Raw genomic sequence first — 18,255 nt, 5'->3', positions numbered from 1 at the left:
GAAAGCAGGCACTTAAATGGTCATTTGCACAGCAAATGCCATTCACAGCGGCATTATTCACAATTCCTAAAAATGGAAACAACCCAAGTGTCCATCAACTGATGAATGGATAAACAAAAGGTGTATATACATACAATGGAATATTATTCAACCGTAAGATGGAATGAAGTCCTGGGGTATGCAACAAATAGATGAACTTTGAGGACATTATGTTGAGTGAAGTAAGCCAGACACAAAAGATCAAATGCAACATGGTTTCACTAATATGAACTAATTATAATGAGTAAACTCTTGGAGTTGAAGTCTAGATTATAGGTTACCAGGAGATAAAATGAGGGTAGAGAATGGGGAGCTGATGCTTAATTTGCACAGAATTTTTAATAAGGTTGACTGGAAATGGACAGAGATGGTGGTATACATTATTGGGAGTGTAACTGTGGATTACGGATATGGTTGTGGTTGAATTATGGATGTGATTGTGGTTGCAAAGGAAAGTTTAGAGCTATAAATGTCACTAGAAGGAAAGCTAAGGGATGAAACATGGGACTGTATAACATAGTGAACTCTGCTGTGGACAATAAAGGTGGTTAACAGTACTAATACGAGGATGTTCTTCCATGAAATAGAATAAATGCATGTCACTATTACAAGATACGATACTAGGATGGTGTGGTAGTTTGAAGATGTTGTGTACCCCAGAAAAGCCAAGTTCTTTAATCCTTATTCAATATTGCTGGGTGGCAGTATTGTTTTGTTTTGTTTTTCCTGATGTGGCACTTTTCATTCAGCATAATTTCCCAAATTCCATCCAAGCTGTGGCTGCATCATCAGCCCACTTCTTTTTGTTGTTGGTCCATGGTGCAGGTGGACCAGCTTATTTAAACAGTCACCCTTGGAAGGACATCTGGTTGTTTCCAGTTTTTGACTACTGCGAATTAAATTGCCATGAACCTTCATGTATAGGTTTGGCACTTCGTTTTGTTTTTTTTTAACTTTTTTATTATTGTATAGTATAACATGTATACAAAGCAAAGAAATAGTTTTCAAAACACTCCTCAACAAGTAGTTACAGGACAGACCCCAGAGTTTGTCATAGGTTACCATACGATCCTCTCAGATCCTTTCTTCTAGCTGCTCCAAAATACAGAAGGCTAGAAGGCTGAAATATTTTTTATCACAACAATGGACTTTTTTTTCTTTCTCTTTTGTGAAAAATAACATATATATATACAAAAAAGCAATAAATTTCAAACCACAGCACCACAGTTAGTTGTAGAACAACACATACAGGTTTTGTGTGAATGTGGGTCTTGATCCGCTGGGATATAAGCCAGGCATGTAATGCTGGACTGTATGGTACACACAGACTCAGGTTTGTAAGAATCTGCCATGCTCTGTCCTAGGGTGACTGTACTATTTTACATTTCCACTAACACCTTCCCCACAGCCTTGCGAGCACTTATCTCTTTTAAAAATGTTATCACTTTTTTCTTGTTGTAGCCATATCTCAAAGTGGCTTTAATTCACGTGCCCTAATGGCTAGTCGCATTGAACACCTTGTCATGTGCTTCTTTGCTACATGTTTATTCTCTTCAGTAAAGGGTTTGTTCATAACTTTTCTACTAAGATTGCTTTTTTTTTTTTACCATTGTGTTTTGAGAGCTCTTTATATCTTTTAGATGCAAGTCCAACTGCTGGCTACATGGTTTGCAAATATTTTCTCCTGATATGTAGCTTGTCTTTACCTCTTCTTCATAGGGTCTTTCTCAGAGGAATACTTAAAGTTTTTAATGAGGTCCAGTTGATCATTTTTTTTTCATTTTATGGCATGTGCTTTAGCTAAGTCTGAGAACTTTTCAGCTAGCCCTAGGTCCAAAGATTTTTTCTATGTCTATTTTCTAAAAGTCTTATAGTTTTACATTTTAAGTATATGATCCATTTTGTGGGTGGGAGCTTTTTGGTTGTTTCCATGGAGATGTGACCCACTCAAATGTGAGTGGTAACTTTTGATTAGAGGGTTTCCATGAATATATGTTTCCACCCATTCAGGGTGTGGTTGCTTACTGGAGCCCTTTAAGAAGGAACCATTTTGGAAAAAGCTTTAGAGCCCATGCATCCAGAGATCTTTGGAGATGAAGAAGGAGAATGCCCCTGGGGCAGCTTCATGAAACAAGAAGCCTGGAGCAAAAGCTAGGAGGCATCCCCATGTTTGTCATGTACCTTTTCAGTTGAGAGAGAAACCATGAACATCATCGGCCTTCTTGAACCAAGGGATCTTTCCTTGGATGCCTGAGATTGGACATTTCTATAACCTTGCTTTAATTGGGACATTTTCATGGCCTTAGAACATGTAAACTTAATAATAGGGGAACATAAAGGGTAATAAATAAAAATGTTCTAAAGTTGATTGTAGTGATGAAAGCACAACTCTGTGATTATACTGAGAGTCATTGACTGTACACGTTAGATGAACTGTATGGAGTATGAATAAAATCACTGCACACACACACACACACACACACCCCCAAAAAAATGAGCTACCAAGCCACAAAAAGGCCTTTAGGAACTTTAAATACATATTGCTAAATGAAAGAAGCCAGTATGAAAAAAGCTGCATACTGTGTGATTCCAACTATATGACATTTTGGAAAAAGTAAAACTATACAGACAGTAAAAGATCAGTGGCTGCAAGTGGAGAAGGGAGGGAAAGGGGATGAATAGGTGGAGTACAGGACATTACTAGGGTAGTGAAACTGTTCTGTATGATGTTACAATGACGGATACATAACATTACACATTTGCCAAAACCCATAGAACTGCACAACACAGAATGAACCCTAATATAAATTATGCACTTTAGTTAATAACAATGTATCAATATTGACTCATCAATTGTAACAAATATATCACACTAATGCAAGATGTTAATAGCAGAAGAAACTGGAGGGGGGGCAGGGTATGTGGGAATTTTCTGTGCTTTCTGCACAATTTTCCTATAAACTTAAAATTGCTCTAAAAATAAAGTCAACTACATAAATGCTTGTAAAAGGAAGAAAAATTAATAGGGAAAATGGCCACCATATCACATCTACAAGTCTATATTGGAAGTGAATGGATTCTTGTCAAGGTTAGCAGAAATACTCAATTTCAAACAATCTAACACAGTTACAAGACTTTTTTTAAAAGAATCTTTAAATATAGAATGTCAATTTTATTGTAATTGCTTATATTCAATATTTTTATTTAATGCTACAATAATAGAGGTTTATGGTTTAATAGTTGCAAATCTGTACTTAAATTCACTGTTAAAGAATGCCACTGAAAGGTACCACATGCGCTGCTCTCTAACTAAATATCCTAGTTCTACTGGAATGCCACAGCTCTGAAACTCAAGCTATGTACAAGAGTACTCATAAACCCACACATTTTCCCAACTCAAAGAAACAATGAGTATTGCTGATACTAGTTATATGCCATCTGGCTCAAATATTTTTAGTCTCCTTTTAATAATATCACAATTACAAAATCATAACGAGCACCAAAATATATGCCAGGGATTATTCTAGGTATTTCTTTGTCTCTTATGTCCACTTCTTTTGACCAAATTTGCACAGCAAATGTCAAATTACACATTATTCTAAAAAAGAAACAGACCCAGAAAAATTTAGTGTTAAGGACACAAAGCAAACCCCTTGCTCTTTCTACTATGTAATGCTACTTTACCTCTTTTTCCAGCTGTCAATTCTTACATTACCAAATTCTTTGCAGCACAGTATTTTACTGTATTTCCAGCAGAACCTAAGGTTGTTTTCTCTCATAAAGGAAGAAAAATATCCCTCAGATTTTCCAGTATTTGCATATGAAATATTTCATTTTATTGTGAAATTACTGGTGTAATTTTCCTACAAATACTTTTGTATTAAAACTGGTAGGAGAGACTGCCATCTAAAACACACTGAATAAAAACACTGGATAACTAAAATTTGACCATCTGAACTGCACCTGAAATTCATATAGCTAAGGTGTTCAAGCTTATGGGTGAAAAGCTAAACCTGTTTCCTGACCTCAATCTAGTCTCAGATCAGAGAAAGCAAGGATCTTACATTGTCATGAACAGTGATTTAAAAGAAGAAAAAAAGCATAGCCACACAAATGGTTTTCCGTGTTTGTTTAGTCTTTAAAAAAAATACAAATTCAGAACAACTTTCTCTTAAAATATATAATATACATATTTTTATTTTAGTATACACAATATATCAAGCAACATGTTAAGAAGTGTGCTAAGCACTGTCACTCCATAGCAAACATTAAATACTGGATTCATAAGTGAACATCCTTGTTCTTAGGAAATATACAAGGAAGTATTGAGTGCTAGAGTAGCATGATATTTGCCACCTACTCTCAAATGTTTAGAAGATAACTGATAGACTTAACCAAGGTAGAAAAATATTAAAAGCTAGTAAATCTAGGTATCTGGATGGTGGGTATACTGGAGTTCTCTGCATTATTTTTTTTTTATTTGTCTGTCTGGTTTTCTTTTATTTTTATTGATATCTTCACACATATACAGTCCATCCAAAGTCTCTGTATTATTTTTGCAACTTTTCTGTAAGTTTGAAATTACTTCAAAGTAAAAACTTAAATAAAAATGAATTACATTTTCTTGAGGAATTAAGTTAGGTGAAATAAGTCAGACATAAAAAGACAAATAATACATGATGATCTCACTGATATGAACTAATTATACTATGTAAACTCATATAAAATATAGAATAGAGTTTACCAGGATATAGAACGAGGATAAAGAATAGGAAGCAAATGCTTAATATGTGCAGAATGTTTAACTAGGTTGAACTTAAATGTTTGGAAATGGATAGAGATGACGATAGCGTGTTATTGTGAGAATAATTAACAGTGCTGAATGGTCTGTGAATGTGGTGAAAAGGGGAAGTTTAGAGTAATGTATGTCACCAGAAGGAAAGTTGGACGTTAAAACATGGAAGTGTATAACACAGTGAATCTTGTGGTAGACGATGTCTGTGATTAGCTGCCCAAATGTAAATATAAAAAAGTTATTTCACGAATCAGAATGACACTATTATAAGGAGTTAATAATAGAGGGGTATATGGAAAAATATACACCTATTGCAAACAATGGACTATAACTAACAGTAATATTTTAATATCCTTTCATCCACAGTAACAAATGTACCACACAAATACTATGGGTCAATAATGGGGCAGGGGGTGAGGAGGTGGAGATAAGGATATGGGAGGATTTAAGTTTTCTTTTATTTCTTTTCTGGAATAATGAAAATGTTCTAAAATTGATCACAGAGATGTATGCAGAAGTATGTGATGACATCTTGAGCCAGTGATGGTATACTTTGGATGGTTTGCATATAAAATTGCATTTAAAAAAAATGAATTATGTTTTTAAAAATCTTAAAAATGGATTGCATATGTAGAATGGAATGATTTCTAAATGTTGTGTTAGTTAATTTTTTTATTAATAAAAAAAAATCCTAAAAATAAATATCTTCAATATAAATCTCCAAATGGGTAAATAGTGGCCAAATTATGGCAAAGGCCTAAAAATCCAATTTTAATGCCAATTATTTTAATTACTTTTAATTACACTGCTACTGATAAAGAAAAAGAAGAGTGATGAAATTATGAGGGGAGATGTATCTTAATAAAAACTGGATATAAACATACATATAAAAAATCTTTAAAGGTCCTTAGTATTGCAACAAGATTCTAGTTGCAAGATGTATGGCCTTGACAAGTTATTTAAATTCTTTAAACCTTAGTTTCCTCATCAGGAACTTGAAGGAAAGTTAGAAAGTCAGAATGAATGATATCTCTTACCTACCGTAAAATTCTAGAATCAAAAGAAAATTGACACAAACTTACATAAATAGATTTTTTAATATAATGATAGCTTTGATAACAGGAAAAAAAAATTCCCTCAAAGTTACACTTTCACTAAAATAGAAAACTAATCCAGAATCTCATCTACTACATACACTATAGAAACAATCAGACGTTTCTGGGGCAAGTCCACACAATGAGAGCACATTAGCAAGACTGAATTTCTATAGTAATGTAATAACTTACTTCAGAAGAGACCAAAGAAGTATTAAGGATGATCACAGTTTAAAAAAAAATCTAATAATATAAAAGAAAACAAGAACAATTTAAACTTTACTACTACACATCCCACAACTCTCTAGTTCTCACCTGCCTCAAGCAAGTGGGTTTTCAGTCCAAGGTCAGAAGACCTGAGGCCTCGTGTTCTCTAAGCCATACCTTCTCTCCTGGAACTCAGAAGCTTCTTCCCAGTTTCAGCTTTCAACTTTTTAAACATGACTTTTTTTACCCCCATGGGCAAGCACCGGGAATCAAACCCAGATCTCGGGCATGGCAGGGGAGAACTCTACCTGCTGAGTCACTGTGGCCCACCCTAAAGATGACTTTTAAACAGGCTGCTCTGCCACCTCACCAAGTATACCCTCTGCAACAGCGTCCCCTCCCCCATGGCTATGCAACTGGAAAGAAGCTTAGCTTTCCACTCTTCCCCTCCTCACCCCTGACTTTTTCACTGCAATCTGGCTTCCGCCCTATCATTTCACTGAAACCATGATTACCAAACTCACTCTCCAAGAGCCTCGTTTTCGCTCAATCCAGTAAACGGTTTAATTAAAAATTCAAATATCTGGGCGGTGCAACAGTGGCTCTGTGGCAGAGTTCTCACCTGCCATGCCAGAGACCTGGGTTCAATTCCTGGAGCCTGCTCATGCCAAAAAAAAAAAATTCAAATATCATTGGAAAGAAAAAAAGGGAGAGTCAATGTACCCTACAGTTCCACTCTCAAAGGTGGCCACTGTCGGCAGTATGATGTTCATTCTTCAGAATTCATTAAGATTTCTTTTACATACACACACAGATATACATATACATATACACACATGTAAATGTGATGACATGGGTATATAAGTGTTTTTTATTTTACAAAAATTAGATATTATACATATTTCTAGGAGAATAATTTTACCTAATATACCTTAATCTTGATCTTTTGTCTTTGTTAGTATATGTGGTAGGCTTATTAATGACCCCCCACCCTACCCCCACAAAGATTTTCTAGTTCTAATCCCTAGAACCTGTGAATATGTTACCTTACAAGCAAAAGGGACTTTATGGATGTGGTTCAGTTAAGGATCCTGAGGAGAGGTTAGTTTCAACTATCTGGGTTGGGCCTGATAATATCACAAGTGTTTGTATAAGAGAAAAGGTGATGTGAAGATATAAAAAGACTTGAAGATGTTACACTACTGGCTTTGAAGATAAAAGAAGGGGCCAAAGAATACTCTATAAGAATATAAGGAATGAAACTCTAGGACCTGGAAAAGGCAAGAAGGAACTAGCACTTCTGACACCTAGACCTGATCTAGACGAATGAAACATTTCAGACCTCTCTCTGGCCTCCAGAACCAAAAGAGAAATGTGTGCTGTTTTGAGGCACTAAGTTTGTGCTAATTTGTGACAGGAGCAACAGAAAATACACAGCATATATAAAGCTACTACATTCAAGCTATATAGTATTCTATTATGTAAATGTACCATATTTTACTTAACCAATCCTCTATTGATGGATACCTGGGTTGCTTCTAATTTTTTATCATTATATACTAGATGCCATTAATACTTCTAAGCACATCTGTCTAGATTTGTGTGTTTCTGCAGGATTCAGTCCATGAAGTGCAACTGCTGGGTCCAGTGATAACGACATTTTAAGTTTTAACAGATATAAAAAAATCCGATCTCCAAAGAAAATGTACTTACTTATACTCAAATTAACATTCAAGCTCTCGCTACTTCTTCAAAATTCTATTGTCTTAGCTTCCATTAGATCACTTTCCAGGTTTTCTTTCTGCAGTAGCTACTCCTTCTCTGTTTCTTTGGGTAGTCCTCTTTATCAGTTAATCTCTTTAATGTCAATGGTCATTTTAATGTCAATGGTCCCCCAAAGTTCTAATTGTATTCTGGGCTCTCTCCTCAGGGCACACACTCCCAGAATTATCCCTTCCTTTTACCTCCATGCCCACTTACAAACAAAATGGAATTCTTCACCACCTCTTCCCTCCAAACCTATTCCTCTACTCTGTTTTATTAATGACTGACAGACAATATCCAGCAGCCTATGCCAGACACATAAGGGTCACCTGACCCCTATTATCCTCAGCACACATACCAAGTTTAAAGATTCCATTCCTTTTAGTTCTACAACCCATAATCTTTTTAACCCTATCAATTCCTTGGGGCAGAATTACATTATTTTTCAACTGTATTACTTCACGAGCCTCCAGTGTGTTTCCCTACTTTGAGTCTTTTGCCTGACTGCACCAGAATAATCTCTTTGAAACTCAATTTTGATTTGTCACTCAACTAGATCTCTCAGACTGCTGGCTGGAATTTAAAATGGTATAAACACTTTAGAAATTGTTGGCAATGTCTTCTAAAGTACATCTACTTTCCCGGTGCCTGCCCATGTTAAAAAAAAAAGTACATCTACCTATGACGCAGTAATTCCACTACTAGTTATTTATCCCAGAGAAATGAAAATGTATGCCCACAAAAAGTCTTGTAGTCAAATGTTCATAGCAGCTTTATTTTTAATAGTCAAAGTTTCAGAACTATGGGGAGTGGATAAAGGGATAATGACAGTCTATACTGGGGACAGCAGAATTACACAGATGTTCACATTTATCAAAATGCATTGAACTGTGTAGTGTGAGGTGTGCAATTTACTATATTTAAATTTTACCTTGAAACAATTTAAAGCAAATATTAAGATTTTAAACTTGTACTTCACTCAGTATTTTTCCTTACTAGTTATAAAAAGCCTCAAGATTTATTTTTAAAAAACTAAACTATCACCAAATTAGCCATCTTTTAAAAATTATCACCTCACTCATAAACAATAATATAACAACTGTGTCTTCCCCTGGTTTGTAAATTTTGTGAGAGCAAAGGTTTCTGTCTGTAAAATAGATTACCATTACTTTAAAATGCTTGATGCATAGGATATACTAAATTTGTGTAATCTTTGGTCATTCTTGATGACTTATCAACAATGTTTATAATTTTATTAAATTTCCAGATCAGATACTGACTCATTTTTCTGATCTTGTATGTTAAATGTAAATGTATCATACTTGACACCTTTATAAGCGTGCTTACCTGGCAGCAAAGAAGCTTCTCCATATCTTCAAAAAGGCAGTCAAACTGAGTCTTTAATTTCATATTCATCTATCACAAAGTATTTCAAATAAATATTCAATGGCATTACACTTCCATGGACTTGTTCCCTAAAATTCATTCTCAATTTACTTTAAGGTCTATCTTCTCACCAACAAATTATGGTCCAGTCTTCTAAAGGTATTTTTGATCTTTCTTATGTATTTAATTCATATCATATTATATAATTGTTTGTTAAAGTCACAATTTAATCCAGTAATTGTTAACACTGTTCTAACAAACTTACTAGCATAATTTATAAAAATGCTGGATACATTTTTGACATAGCAAAATTTCTTACCAAGCCAAAAAAGAGAACAATCATTTGCGCACCAACTCAAAATTAAAATCTTCATCCTCACTTCTACATCATTGCTTAGACTTTTCTATAAACAAACAAAAAGCAATAATCTATAATAAAGCTAGTTCTGTTCTTATCTTTCAAAGTCTCTTCCAAGAACAGAGGTCCTAGCTAGCAGTTCTTCAAGGAAGAATCCTAAAAGTGAACTCAAAAGACAGTGAATGAAAAAAGAAAAAAAAAGATAGTGAATGGCAAAACCAACAAGGAAGACTCAAAAATCAGCCAATTTAACCACCTTTGGGGAACACATTTCACAGTTCAATTGTGAGGGCTGGGTGAGTACAAAGGACAATTAACAAGCATTAGGCCCATATTGTCTTTGGCAACTTAAAAGAAGAAACTGCAAACAGCACAGGCAGGAAAAGCTCTCCCCTACAATTCAAATAGTAATAAACAGCTGGAAACAGGAACAAATGAAAACACCAAGCAAGCTGTAATAATGAGAATGGGATGACCCTTTCTGAGGAAACATATGGAACCATAGTTAACATGCTCTCTCTATAAAGCCAAACTAATTAACGTAAATGTCCCCAATGAGGAAAGTCTATCACACCACGAAATACACAGTGTTCACTGTCAAAGTCATCTTTGGCTACTATCTTGAATTTTATATGCAAACACAAAAGTGAAATAATTGCGGAGGTGGGAAAAGACCAGAGGGTATATTATACAGTGATAAGTAGTCATCTATGTTTTACAAAACTTCTTAAAAATTTTAAGAGCATTACAGGGTTGAGTTTTTTATTTTGCCAAAAAAAAAAGCATCACAATACACAAACTAAAAAACCCACACACCATGTAGCATCACAAACTTCATAAAAAGGGTATTCGAATTCATAAAAGTAGGACAGACATAAATTAAAATGACTGTTCTAAACTGTATAGATTCAGCCTAAGAGAAACAAATTATATTGCTCTCATTATTCTCATTTCATCACGAACATTATGGTACAAACACTGCCCCAAAGAACAGGATTTGAAAATCTACTGATTTAATAAGAGCACTGAGGAAAATAAAAATATATAGTAGCAGAAAATACAAAACTAGAGGTTATTTAACATCGAGGTTTCAGTGGATATAAGTTTAATTAATAAATTAAAAGTTTTTTTGTTAACTATAAACTAAGATCCCCACAACTTTATCTTTAACAATAGTGCCCAACTTTTTCTGGTATAGACGCATTTGTTAAAATTTAAAATTCTGAGTCCTTCCTCTTCCCAAAGATAGTAGTTGGATTTAAGTTTTATTGACTGAAATAACAAAATCACCATGACTTCTTTTTAATAACCTTTATTATACATTACTAATATGCAAAATATAATTATTTATTCATGCAATAAACAATGGTTAATGCACATGTGGATTTCCAGACCCCTTGCAGAGGTCCACAGCCCAGCCTCAGAACCAGTTTAATTAAAACCTCACTTCTCCAGTCACTCCAATTACTTATCCCCTCTTTACCATGAGTTTCCCACATTTGAGACTGGACAATTACCTTCTAAAAAGTATAGAATAGCTCATTGGGCTGGACTATCTTTAAAATCATTTTCAATCTGAGATTTTAAGATTCTGGGGCAATGAGTATTTCTAAAAAGAATTTTGGGACGTTTAAAGAAATAACAGATTGATTCGATATTTAGTTCCTCTCCCTCCTGACACTCTATTTAAGTAACAGAAAAAAAAAATTTAAAGGTATAACCCCACAATGAGACAACACTGGAAAACAGATGGCCACACATTTCCGTATAATGGAAAAAACAGAGGATAGAGTTCCAGGCTAAGATGGCAGATAGAACACACTTTGCTCTCTCCCAAATTCTACTAAAACAAGGATAAGAACTTTTATTGTTACTGCTTTATTCTGTCTTTAAGGCACAAACCATAAGGACAGGGAGAATAAAAGAAGAGACAACAGCAACAAAATCATGGAAGCAGAAAATAAGATGGATGAGTGGTAAAATAAAGATGGCCAAATCCTAAACCAGCAGTGTTGACAACTAAGAAGGAACCCAAGTGACACTGCAGCATCCACAAAAGATTCAGGCACTGCCAGAACAAAAGGGGGAGGGGCACTAAAATAAGGATCAGTGAAAGTTGTTTGAACAGTTAGAAACCTAGAGCCCACTCCTCCCCCAAGCTGCTGAATGGCTTCTCCACCCTCACTGCAATGGCTGGAGATGTATTCTTGCAAAAGAGTAAAAGCAGACACAGTGAAAGAAATAGGTATTCTAACAAAAGTGGCAAATTATGTGACCTATATACTAAATGCTCAGTATTCAGCCCTCTTCCAGTGAGCTCCCAGATGACTGGCAACCAGACCTCTGCCATCCAAGCAGAGAACTGGAAGATACTCTCTGGGAAGTATGACCAGAAAAGACACAGACACTGGAGATGGCCTCTAACAGTCCAAGACTATTTCTCAACCTTGGCCACACAATGGAATCAGCTGGACAGCCTCAAAATATACTGATGCTAATCTATGCAGATGGAAATCAGAACAGTGGTCTCCTCTGGGCAGGGAGTAGGGAAGATAGAAGAAATTATCTAGGGTTTTGTAATGCTCTATATCGTGTATTGGTTATATAAGTACATACCTGTCAAAACTCATCATACTATATATCCAAGATCTGTGCCTTTTACTATATGTAATCAGACATAAATTTTTTTTATTGTACTGTTAGTGGGTCCTACCCCTAGAGATTCTGAGATATCTGGTCTAGAGAGCAACATTTTTAAGCTCCTCAGGTGATTCTAATATTCAGCCAAGGTTACAATCCACTGCCTTAGATTCAGCCAAGGTTACAATCCACTGCCTTAGATTCCAGAGTCGAACTTGAAGTCAATGAGCTCCACCTATTACTCAAGGCCTCCAATCAGCTTTCATTTATTTTCTTCCTTTTTGGGGCGCATGGGCCATGACTGGAATTCCAGTCTCCCTCATGGTAGGCGAACATTCTACTACTGAACCACCCATGCACCTTCCAATCAGCTTTTAATCAGCAACTCTTTAAATCATGAGCAGACAGCTAAAGATTACCAGTAGAAGGAGGACCTCTACTGCTGAGAGAACTAAAGTAAATACAAAAAAGCTAACTTGGAGGGAACTATGTAAGGAAAAGAAAGCTTAAAAGAAACTATCATCAACATCCTCAAACTGATAAGAGAAGATAAAGGCAACCATAAGACAAGAGATGGAGGAATAAATGAATGAACAGAGGAGGAAACTGCAACCTTTGAGCCTGCACAAGGGAACAGCTGGTCAAGAAGCAAGCCCATTTGTCTCTCACAGAACCCCAGAAAGGCTGAGGATTTGGAGGTCCCTAGGTATACAGTTGGTAGGGAAGACATATGGGGCTAAAGAGAAGGGAAGTGATTTAAAGTCTGTATAGGGTACAGTTAGGTTCTCCAGGTTCCCCTCCCCACCACCATCCCCATTCTTTCATCAATTTAGGATTTGAAGACACTGACCAAGAGAGACTCCAGACTCAAGAAGAGTAGGGTGGAGTGAGATTCAAGGCTGAAAGTCAAGAGATTAAGCAGAAGTAAATAAGTGAACAGCAGTCCCACCCACAGCCCATTTCCTTTCCCTAATTCTCAGAATAAAAAAAATCTTTATTTTACCACTCATCTAGCTAGATTTAGACGACACTTTTGTGCCCTGCCAGACAATCAGAGCACTTGCCCGAGTAGAGAACAATGATCTTCTCTTGAATTTCTACTATCCCCTTTCAACTCTAAGTTTCTTAAGGGCCGGGGCAAATCTTCATCAATCTATACCCCTGAAGTTTAACACAGAGATCTGTAATATACGAAACACTCTATAAATTTTTGGTGCCAGACACTGGTAATACCATGCACAAAATACATGGATAAATACCATGAGAAATGTAGTTGGAAAACTAGCACATTTGGGTCAAGATCCTGAACGAATTAGAATGACTTAAAATTTATTGATGAAATGATATCTGGGATTTGCTTTAAAACAGTCCCAGAGCCAAAAGAAAAAAAAAAGTTATATTTCTATGTACTAGACACAAATATTTTAAAATATTTACAACAATACTGAGGCATATACATACAACAGACTCCTGAGCAGCCTCAAGAAGGAATGAAGTTGTGAGGCATGCAACTAGGGGGATGAACCTTAAGGACTGTATGTTGAACAAAATATCAGAAACAAAAAGACAAATATTATCATGCTTCACTCATATGGACTAACTATAATATAAAAACTTAGTGAACTAAAGTCGAGAGCATGGGTTATCAGGTTGGGATCTATGGTAAAAGTCCTCGATTTAAGCTCTTACAGCTGTCACATATATTCAGAAGGTGTTACTTATTTCTAAATTTTGTGATACTGAGCTGTTTGTATATAACCTGGTCGTTCCCAGAAACTTTGGGTATTAACATGATACCTGAGACTCAGAGTTGGAGCTCTGAAGCTATGAAAGTCAGCACTATACCCATACACAGGAACCGTTTAACAAGTTGAAAAAGGGATCAGACTTCAACTAGAGATTTGAATGAAGCTGATCTGGATAGGACCAAGGTAGAGCACAATAGAAGGTAAAGAATGACATAGTCTGTATTTTAAAACTTCAACTACTCTGTGAGACCAAAGGGAGAGATGTTTATTTGGTGCAAAATTTACATTTTGGGTAGTACATTACCTAATTCAACTTGTATGGTCAGTTTGGTTGAACACCATAAGCACAGGGAATCTTGAATACAGCATGAGATTTTGTTGGCTTGTCCAGGTTAGTGTGATGCCCCGATATATCCCAGAGTAATTTGGACAGTGAATAAAGAAGTATTTGCAAAGTCCCCTTAGGGGACTAGGGAGAAAGGAGGAAATATTCAACTTTCCCATCTGGAGAATTTCTGATATTCTCTCAAGCAGTGGACAAGTGCTCAAGTGGGGACAACCAAATCAATAGGCTGAGCCCTCAATTTGGGGTGTGCCCCTATGAAACTTATTTCTGCAATGGATAGGTTAAGCCTACTTAAAATTAGGCCTAAGAGTCACCTCCAGAGAACCTCTTTGGCTGTTCAGATGTGGTCTCTCTTGGCAACTCAGCAGGTGAATTCAATGCCCTCCCCACTATGTGGAACATGATTTCCAGGGGTGTAACTCTCCCTGGCAACATGGGACAGAACTCCCGGGATGAGCCAGGTCCCAGCATGAAGGGATTGAGAAAGCATTCTTGACTAAAAGGGGAAGAGAGAAATGAGACAAAATAAAGTTTCAACGGCGGAGAGATTTCAAACAGAGTAGAGAGGTTATCCTAGAGGTTATTCTTATGCATTATATAGATATCCTTTTATAGTTTATGATGTATTGGAGTGGCTGGAGGGAAGTACCTTAAAGTGTTGAGCTGTGTTCCAGTAGCCTTGATTCTTGAAGACAACTATTATAACTATGTAGCTTTTACAACGTAACTGTTATTGTGAAAATCTTGTGTCTGATGCTACTTTTAACCAGGGTATGGACAGATGAATAAAAAAATATGGGTAATAAATAAATAATAGAGGGAATAAGGGGTAAGATAAATTAGGTAGATGGAAATAATAGTGGTCAATGAGAAGGAAGGGTAAATGGTATGGGATATATGAGTTTTTCCTTTTTTCTTTTTATTTATTTTTCTGGAGTGATGCTATGATCTACATATGATTATGGTGATGAATATATAATTATGTGATAACACTGTGAGCCACTGATTATATACACCATGTATGTATGTATGTATGTGAAGATCTATCAATAAAGATATCTTTAAAAACATTAAATTAAAAATAAATTTTAAAAAGTTATTTACAACACTAAAAACTCCAAATACCAAGGCATAAATCTAACAATCTAAAAAAAGATGTACAAGACTCCTATGCAGAAAACTGTATAGGATATTACTGAGACATTTTAAATGACTTACATAAATGAATAGGCCTAACATGTTCATATCAGTTCTCGTCTATAGATTCAATGCAATTCCAATTTGTGGAAATTGACAAGCTGACTCCAAATTTATAGGGAAATCCTAAGAGCCAAGAACAGCCACGACAATCTTAAGGAACAAATCTACAGAGTGTTTACCATCACATAACAAGGATTATTATAATGCTACATTAATCAGTGCAATGATATTGGTGCAAATATAACAAATAGGCTAATGAAATAGAATAGAGGGTCCAGAATTAGATCCAAAGTTATACAATCACCTGATTTATGAAAAAGTGCCACACAGCAGTGTAAAGGGGCAAGAATGGTATTTTGAATATCTGGTGCTGGGTCAAATAGATACTGACATGGTTAAAAGTCAATCTTTATCCCTACAGTCCATCTGTAATTTATTGTAAATTGTATATCTTAAATGTGAAGGGAAAAGCAATGAAGCTTCTTTAATGCAGCATAAGAAATTCTTATGCTTCATATTCTTAAGCTAGGCATAGATTTTTTTAAACAAGATAAAAAAAGCTGTAACCATAAAAGATTGATAATGTATATTTCATTTAAATTAAGAATTTCTACCCACCATAAAAGATCTAAAGGAAAAATACAGAATGGAAATTATACATACCTGTGGACTCATCCAGAATAAATTACAAATCAACTTTTAAAATGCCAATGAAAACTGGGAAAAAAGACCTAACAGACACTTCACAAAAGAGGACATTTAAACAGCTAATGAAAGAAACTCAATCATCATGAAAATACAAAATAAAACCTCACAGGGTATTACTACACCACTACCAGAATAGCAATATTTCAGAATCAGCAAGGATGTGGGGCAACGTGAATACAACTCCTTTGGAAACATGTTCATTATCATCTAACACTAAAATTCGATCATTCACATACCTTGCAAACCTGCAATTCCATTCCCAGTTATATATATTCCAACTTAATATTCTATTTCCTGATCTATGCAGTGGTGGTTCACTTAGTAAAAATGTATTACTTACACACACTTACTGTGCACACACTTTTTCTGTATATTATACTTCATTAAGTCTTCTTAGATTTCTTTCACACAAAGGTCTCAGAAATAATTTTAAGGCCGGCACTTTAGAACAGAAAAAGAACTTCTGGTAAAACTGATGACATTTTTCCTAATAAAAATTAAAAATCAAGAAAGCCACTAACACATGAGCCAAGAAGCAAGGCAAAAACTACCAAGAGACGATAAAGCACTGGAATTCTTTCTTACTGGAAAGAAAGGAGTTTATTCTTCTACACTGTAACCCAAAGAGATTATTTTGCAAGAAAATGCTGCTTTTAGAAATCATCTCTGACAGCGATAGATAGGAAGAAAGTGAGAGAACCATTCCAAAAGTTTTGGTTAACTCTTTGGGGAAAGGATGCCAGCTCAGATGGTCTAAGACGCCCCCCACCCCCGAAAAAAAAAAAAGAAAGAAAGAAACACAAAGAAATCACAGCAACTCTAAAGCAAAAACGAACGCTACAATTCAACCTACCGGAAATCTTGCGGTTAATTTGAGGCTTGCCCCGCTAGTCATAAGGTGATTCAGTGATGGGTATAAAAGCTCTTTTATACCCATGCATCTTTGGGAGTCACCTGGCTCACCTGGCTTGCCTACCACCTGCAGCGTGAACTGCCACGCGCAGAATCGCAGGAGACTAAACAGAGACGCCAACTTTGCAAGCAAGGGGCGAAGGAGGTCTCACCCATTCGGGTCACCCAGAGAGAACCGACTTCTGGCTTCGAGGGCGGAGATGAAAGGTCAGTATTCTCTACAGGATTTTCGGAGAAGCGCCCCCGAAACTGCACCGCTTCCTCCACCTCCCTGGGACTGTGCAGGAAGACCAACCCGCTAGTTTCTTTTCCAGAGCCCGCGGGATGAGAGTCCCAGTCCGGCGCGGGAGAGAAAGCTAGCACCGGGAACTTAGGCCCGGCGGGACCGCCGCGCCCGCCTCGCTCTTGCCGCAAGTTTGTCAGCGGCCCGAGCCCGCTGCGTCCCGGCACGCCGTGCGCCCCCGCGGGGCCCGGGCTCGCGGCCCGCCCGGCCTGGCGCGGCGCCCCTCACCTTGGAGACGTTGGGTGGACTCTGGCGTAAACATCAACTTCCCATCCAGACGGCAGCCGCGCCACCGCCGCGTCCCAGCGCCCCGGCCCCGCTGCGGGATCCGAGGGCCGCTCTCGCGCCGCGCCGCGCTCACTCCGGTGCTCAGGGTTACTCCCGACCCGCACCCACCGCTCTGGGCGCCGCCGCTGTCTCAACCACCGCCGGCCCCTCGCCCGCCCGTCGGTCGACTCCTACAGGGTCCGGCCTGGCCGCGTCAGGAAAGCCGAAAGCGCAGGCGCGACAGAGCCTTAAAGAGACCAGGCCGCCTCTACCGCAGAATGGGTTCGAGCAGGTTAGAGGCCGGGCGGGCCCGCCGAGCAAAGAAGAAGCCGAAGGGATTGGACGGGAGTGGAGCGAGGGCGGGGAAATCCCTCTCTCTCTTCTGCATCTCTTTCAAAGCACCAGCCCTCAGCCCTGCAAATTACTTGACTTCCCCAGTCACTTGAACCGCCCATTCCATTTAAACTGCGGAAGGCACACCCCCTCGGGAGCCAGATCTGACCCCTGA

At 37.3% G+C, this 18,255-nt stretch overlaps 1 protein-coding gene across 2 annotated transcripts in view; it reads right to left on the bottom strand.

Moving 5' to 3' along the window:
• The window catches only part of EVI5 (ecotropic viral integration site 5), a 307,393-nt gene extending 289,570 nt beyond the window's left edge, over positions 1-17,823 (bottom strand). The window contains exon 1 of one of the 2 annotated variants that reach the window (XM_077120262.1): positions 17,709-17,823. The gene's annotated coding sequence lies outside the window, so the exon portion shown is untranslated. Of the gene's footprint in view, positions 1-17,492; positions 17,517-17,708 lie in introns of those variants that run through there. The other variant, XM_077120264.1, reaches the window with a different exon arrangement.
• Positions 17,824-18,255: the final 432 nt, after the last annotated feature.

The sequence above is a fragment of the Tamandua tetradactyla genome, chromosome 11, assembly GCF_023851605.1.
Source record: "Tamandua tetradactyla isolate mTamTet1 chromosome 11, mTamTet1.pri, whole genome shotgun sequence".
In the NCBI taxonomy this organism is placed as follows: Eukaryota; Metazoa; Chordata; class Mammalia; order Pilosa; family Myrmecophagidae; genus Tamandua; species Tamandua tetradactyla.
This window is presented reverse-complemented; position numbering and strand designations above follow the sequence as displayed.